At 54.1% G+C, this 7,063-nt stretch overlaps 1 pseudogene; it reads right to left on the bottom strand.

The window, feature by feature from the left end:
- Positions 1-701: 701 nt before the first annotated feature.
- On the bottom strand, positions 702-3,946 carry LOC127033530 (non-structural maintenance of chromosomes element 3 homolog; annotated as a pseudogene).
- Positions 3,947-7,063: the final 3,117 nt, after the last annotated feature.

The following is a 7,063-nucleotide window of genomic DNA, read 5'->3' as shown; positions in this document are numbered from 1 at the left end:
CTGTCTCTCCGTTTGGTGGGCCTGCTGAAAGTTCTGCAGGGCGTGCTGTCTCTGCTCCTGCTGATGACAGGCCATTTCAGGGTCTCCTCCATCGCCGGGTCGCCAGCCACGTGCGCTGGCTTCAAGTTCCCAGACAAGCCCCCACGTGTAGCAGCGCGGTTCACCACTCCTCTCAAACCACCTGGAGACCTCTCTGTGCAAACACCAGGGCCCTTTTATTTTCAGTGTATGTTCCGCCCATCTTTTAGATACAGTTCAGTTCAGTTCAGGTAGCCCCTTGGGGGACAGCTTGCTTCTGCAGCTAGCTGGGAACGCCAGCCTAAGGCTCCTCCCTTTCCTGATCCCCCCTTTCTGCTTCCTTCCTGTGAGCTTTCTACAGCCCCCTGCCCAGATCCGGCTTTAGCAAGTGTAGAGCCCGATTTGTGGGGCTTGTACTCACCGGGCGGCGCGCCGAGTCTTCGGCGGTACCACAAATGGCCGTGCTCTGACCAGGGGAGCGGGGCCGCGGGGATTGCCACGCTCCGGCCAGGGGAACGGGACCCTATTCGGGGGAATCGGCATACAGCCGGCCCTGCCCCTGCCCATAAAACCCACAGGTGTTCCTTCTTTCGCCCTGCAACGAACCACACCCTGCCAGCTCCAATTAATTCTCCTTAATGGGAGCTGGGGCTAACAGGGGCCGGGCCAGGTCTCCTGGATCAGGCTCAGCCTGGGCAGAGGCCACAGATCCCCTACTTTGCAGGTCTGCTGGTTCACAAGGCATCATGGGGCAGACCACCTGGGGGTGAAGTGGATAAGGCTCACCGGGTCCTCCTCCGTGCCCCCTGGCTGGCCCCACCAGTGTCTCCAGCGGTGCTAATGTCTTGGCACAGGCCCCCTACAGCTGCCTCCTCAGCTGCCACCTCAGTGTACTGAGTGCTCCAGGCCCTGGGGTCCTTGTTTTGGATCTTAGCGACTAAGCCCAGGATCTGCATCTTGGAGGTCTCCTTGGCAGCCCGTGCCCCCCACTGGAACTCAAACTCGGGTGGATCTGTGTGGGGTATGCAGTTGTTTTCCAGATACTTTTGGCGAACAGATTCCTCGGTCACCAATTTCTTGAGATCCCCAAAGACCTCATGTCTCACTCCAGGGTCAACTCGTGGTCTCCTCAACAGCTCCCACACAGGAGATTCTTTAGCAGCATTCCCCTTCATGAAGAGGAAGCTGAGAATGACGTTGAGGAGGCCCAGGTTTGCTGTGCAATCATCCTATTTCAGGTTTTCCACTTCCAGGCACGGCAGGTTGCTGACCAGGATGTAGATGTGATGCTTGGAGTCTCTCCACCAGCTGCAGCCCAAAAACCTTCTGATCCACCTGAGCTGGCAGTTTTATTTCCTAATTCCATCCAGGTGGTGGTGTTTAACCATTTCCACCAATTCCATGTTGCTTTCAAAGATTGCCTAGGCCTGTTTGCAGCAAATCCGCATCAGCGTCTGCCTGTTCGTCTATAAGACTCTCTTGTAATTGTGATAAGTCCTCGATTTATTTCTTCATTACTTCTAAATCTACCGTATTCATAATCCCAGTTCCAAAGCCAACCCCTCCTAATATTTTATCTGCTACATCTCGCCTGGCTCGGCTATAGGGGCTTCGGTGTGTCTTCCTCTTTTGAAAGCATGGCTAAAGGGCACAGGGGAAACATTTTGGCTCCATTCTTGACACATTTAACTGGGTCCAATGCTTATAAAATCTAATCTCTACTAGCAATGGATTCAGAAGGACCCTTAGAGGGTCACTTTGAGTTATAAACAACTTGAACTTCTTCATCCTGATCAATGCTTCTTCTAAACGTCATGTCTTTGGTCCAAATCTTAGTACGTGTGTCTGAGAACCGAAGGTTTGAATGTTCGTTAGTTATTGGACAAGATCCTACTATGACAGTTCGTATTGTTCCTGTCTTAAGAGGCTCATCCCACTGGGTAAGAGGCACTCCAGGTGGTGTCCCCACCCCTATTTCCCATTGGTTTGGTATTCCTGTGATGTTTGTAAGGTGAACCTTGAGTCCCACTTCCCCTTCCCAGGCATAGATCTCAGTATTCCCTTGCGGCTTTAGAATTCAATTTGTGTTTTTTATCATACCATTCTAAGAGAATTCCCGGTTCCTGGATGGGGATCCATGCTTGATTGTCTAGAGTGGAGGTATTGGTTATGGAGGGGAGATGGCAGTGGGCTTGCCCCAAAAATCTTGAAATGTCTGGGACACACAGGCCCCCAAGAACAGGGATTGCAAAACCTTATACTTGTCAATAAAATCAATGTGGACCCTATTGCCAGGGTTCGAGTCTCCATTGGGGCATCATGGGTTGCCAGTGAGGAGGCCGTGCTTTATGCTGTGCACACCATGTGCAATTCCTTACCCGTGTTCAAACATCATCCTCCAGGGTTTTCCGTTCTGCAACTTGTTTCACCCTATTCAAGGTTCCCTTTACTCCCTCCTACCTGAACTGATGGTCTACATTAATCAGTTCCCGCCTCTCCTCCTTTCCTGGAGTTGGGGGATTTACAGCGTCATCCGTTTTTTCAGGGGCCTCAGTAGGGATGCCTTTAGCTTGGCTTCTGGTTACAACTGCTATACTGTGTTGCTGGGCTGTGTTATGTCCCCGACTGTTCCAGGTGGCTTCCACGCTTGTTCCCTTGTTATGGGCTGTTATATGCCAGATTTTCAGTTGCTTAGGATTCTCTGTTACCCACTGATAAATCCACCTCCATTCATCTAGAGATGCAATATCTTTGCCATCTGCCACCCTCCACTCATTTTTTTCCAGTCCTGCATCCAGAACTGAATTCCCTTTACACAAAAGTCTCTCTCAGCGTAAATAGACACTGGTCGTGGGGAATGCTCATATTGTTTCAGAACCTGATAAACTGCGTGCAATGCAGCATGTTGGGCTGACCCATGGTCCAGCTGGCTGTGCATAAAAGACAGTTACTCACCTTTGTGACTGTTGTTCTTTGAGATATGTTGCTCATATCCATTCCTATTAGGGTGTACGCGCATGCATGATCGTCGTAAGATTTTTACCCTAGCAACACTCGGTGGGTCGGCTGAGGCACCCCCTGGAGTGTCACCATATGTTGCCGGATATATACTCCAGTGGCCCCAGTGCCCCCTCAGTTCCTTCTTGCAGGCTACTCCGACAGAGGGGAAGGAGGGCAGGTTTGGAATGGATATGAGAAACACATCTTGAAGACAACAGTTACAAAATTGAGTAACGGTCTTTTCTTCTTCAAGTGCTTGCTCATAACGATTCCAGTTAGGTGACTCCCAAGCCCTACCTAGGTGATGGGGTCGTAGTGAGATGTCGTGGAGTGCAGAACCGCTGAGCCAAATGCCACATCACCCCTTGACTGCTGGACTAATGAATCGTGGGAAGCAAAGGCATGTACCGACGACCAAGTTGCTGTCCTCCATATCTCCTATATTGGTACATGAGCTCGGAAGGCGGAGGACGAAGCTTGAGCCCAAGTGGAGTGGGCAGTAAGGTGCATAATTAGGACACCAGCCAAGTCATAGCATGCACGGATGCATGATGTGATCCAGGACGAGATGCGCTGGATGGTGTGCCACAGCTACGAACAGCTGGGATGTCCTCCTGAAAGGTTTTGTTCGTTGGATGTAAAAGGTGAGGGCCCTGCGAACGTCTAGAGAGTGCAGCTGTTGTTCTTGTCAAGAAGTGCGCCGCTTCGGATAGAAGACCGGGAGGAAGATGTCTTGGTTGACGTGGAAGGCAGACACCACCTTAGGAAGGAAGGCAGGGTGTGGTCGCAGCTGTACCTTGTCCTTCTGGAACATGCTATACGGTGGGTCCGACGTGAGGGCTCTAAGCTCCAACATACGTCTCACCGAGGTGATAGCTATGAGGAAAGCTGTCTTCCAGGAATGGTAGAGGAGGAAGCAGTTGGCCATCGGCTCGAATGGGGCACCCATGAGTCTGGATAGGACCAGGCTGAGGTCCCACGTAGTGGCCGGATGCCGAATTTGCGGGTACAGATGTTCCAAAGCCTTGAGGAACCTGCTGACTATGGGATTGGAGAAGACCGAGAACCCATTTTGACCTGGGTGAAAAGTTGAAATCATTGCTAGGTGTACTCTGATGGATAAAACTGCTAGGCTCTGCTGTTTCAAGGACAAGAGAGAGTTTCAAATGGGAGGTACTGACACCTCCGGGGGGAGGGGAGTATTGCTCAGAGCACACCAGCAGGAAAAACGCTTCCACTTAGCTAAGTACATGGACCTGGTAGAGGGCTTTCTGCTACCCAAAAGAACCTGCTGCACCGAGCGGGAGCAACGTAGCTCAGATTGAGTTAGCCATGCAGCATCCCCCCAGCTCTGACCCCAGCTCCAAGCCCAGCCCCTCTGTGCTGGGCATCCCCCCCTGATCCCATTCCCCCCAGCCCTGATCCCCAGCTCCGAGCCCAGCCCCTCTGAGCCAAAAACCCTGTGACCCCATCCCCATCCTCCCCACAACCCTGACCCCAGCTCTGAGCCCAGCCCCTCTGAGCCGGAAACCCCCTGACCCCCAGCTCCGAGCCCAGACACTCTGAGCCAGAAACCCCCCGACCCCATTCCCCTCATCCCTGACCCCCAGCTCCAAGCCCAGACCCTCTGAGTTGGACACCCCCCGACCCCATCTCCAGAGCCGGTACTATCATTAAGGCGAACTAGGTGGTTGCCTAGGGCACCAAGATTTGGAGGGGCCAAGAAGCAGTCCCCCAATTATTTTTTTACAGCCGTTCCTCCCCGAGCACGCGGTCACTGCTCCACTTCTCCTGCCTCCAAGGCTTGCAGCGCCAATCAACTCTTTGGCGCCACAAGCCTGGGGGAGAATTAGAGCAGGCAAGCGTGCTCGGGGAGGAGGCGAAGCAGAGGTGAGCTGGAGTGGAGAGGTCCCGCACAGCTCCCTGGGTGTGGGGGGGAAGCTGCAGTGGCGGAGGTTGCCTCAGGGCAGGGGAGGAGCTGCCACGGGGGGGCACATCAGGGTTGGAGGGGGGCACAAGGTGTAAGTTTTGCCTAGGGCACGAAACTTCCTTGCACCAGCCCTGGTTCCAGTGAGAGACCGGAGACCTGTATGCCCCAGGCTAGAGTCCTAGCTGCTGAGTCTGCCGCATCTATTGAGGCTTGCAGACATGTTCTGGCTACCTTCATGCCCTCCTCTAATAGGGCCCCGAACTCCTCCCTGGGCTCCTGAACTTTTGCATTGAGTTCCAAATTTTCTAATGATAGCAGCTCAAGAGGGCCTGCTGGTTAGCCACTCTGAGCTGCACGTTGCCAGTAGAGTAAATTTTGCACCCAAATAAATCCAGGTGTCTAGCGTCCTTGGATTTAGGAGTCAGAACTTGTTGACCATGTCTTTCCATCTCACTAACAGACTGTTCAAGGAGGGAGCGTGGCTGGGGGTGAATATACAGGTATTTGTAGTCTTTGGTGGGGACCAAATGCTTCCTTATTCGCCTCTTTGGCAGTAGGGGGTATAGAGGCTGGAGATTGCCAGATCTTAGTGACATTAGCCTGGATAGTCCGGATGAAGGGCAAGGCTATTCTGGTCGGGGTGTCAGCAGATAGTGTGTCCACTACTGTCCTCAACCTCTACCATCTGGAGCTTCGTGTTTTGTGCCACCCTGCAGAGCAACTCATGGTGGGCACGGAGGTCTATAGGTGGGGGGCCAGAGGAGGGTGTAGCCACCACCGCCTCGTTAGGTGAAGCTGAGGAGGATACTCCTGGGACTAAGGGGTCCTGGGGAGGGTCCGTCTGCCCTAGGTCCACCATGCTAGGAGCATGAGCCTGAAATGGGGGCAGGGCCATCAGCTCCGAACCAAGGTGACTCACAGTGGCTTCCGGTCCCAGGGGCTCTCAGTGGGAAGAGCGAGAAGCCCCCAAGGGGACACCTTGGGCCTGATGGTACACCCAAGGGGTCCAAAAGGACAATTGCAGAGGTCCCTGACGAGGATCCCATCCTTCATCGTGCCATTGGCTAGCACTGTCCACATCTTTTTTCTGGACATGGTAGGCACTTTCTGGCTGAGACAACATCGAGGAGGGACAGGATGGCCAAGATGGAGCTGAGCGTGTATGCTGAGTCACCCTGTGGTGTGGTACCACCCTGCACCATGGAAGTGGAGATTGGCGCTGTGATCTCGAATGGTACCACGATCCTGATCAGAACCAGTGAGCCTATCAGTGCCGGGAGGGAGATCTGGACCTCAACGAAGATCTATGGGCGGAACGGTGCCAGGATCGACTCCGAGTAGATCGGCGCTCGGACCGGTGTCAGGATCGGTGCCAGGAGCTGGACCGGTACTGACGGTACTGGGAGGTAGATATTTGCGAGGCAGAGAGGCACCGCGAGTGCTACCGATGTGGAGATGGTGATCAGTGCCGGGTCTGCGAGCGGTGCCATGAACGAGACCAGCGTCTGGATCAGGACCGTGATCAGGAGTGGGACTGGGATCGGTGCCGTCCTGTCTCATTCTGCCACAGAGGATGCAGCACGGAGGGCTTTCCTTTTGGGAGAACACTCTGCACCAGCGGTACCAAAGGTTTCAACGCTCTCAGCTTGGTGAGCACAATCAGGTCTCGTGTAATGGAGAAAGTCTCTGGAGTGGATGGCAGCGCAAGCTCGATCATGGTACGCAGTGGGGAGCTTACGTGCACTGGACTTGACGGCTCTTGTGGCACCAGAGTCAACGGTACTGGGGTTGGTGACTTTGCGGACTGGTCCAACATGGGACGCGACTCCGAGGGAGGCACAGGCAGTGCCAGCAACCGCAAGTGGGCAGCAGGTTGTTTCTGCGGCTTCTTCGGTTTCAGGGAGAGTGAGCGCCGCTGCGCTGATGGAGGTACCAGAGACATCCGGTGCCAGGAGTCTTTGCTGGTGTCCGGACATGGTGCTCACCCTTCTGATGCCGCAGGCGCTCTTCGAACTGACAAAGTCGGTGCCTGGTCTCGGGGCAGAGCTGAGGACATGGGGCTGAGCGCCGCTTCCATAAGTTGATGGGATTCCCCCAGGCACTTCAAGCAGGAGT

The sequence above is a fragment of the Gopherus flavomarginatus genome, chromosome 13 (genome assembly GCF_025201925.1).
Source record: "Gopherus flavomarginatus isolate rGopFla2 chromosome 13, rGopFla2.mat.asm, whole genome shotgun sequence".
NCBI classification, from domain to species: domain Eukaryota; kingdom Metazoa; phylum Chordata; order Testudines; family Testudinidae; genus Gopherus; species Gopherus flavomarginatus.
Note: the sequence above shows the minus strand (reverse complement) of the source record. Positions and strands in the feature narration are given on the sequence as shown.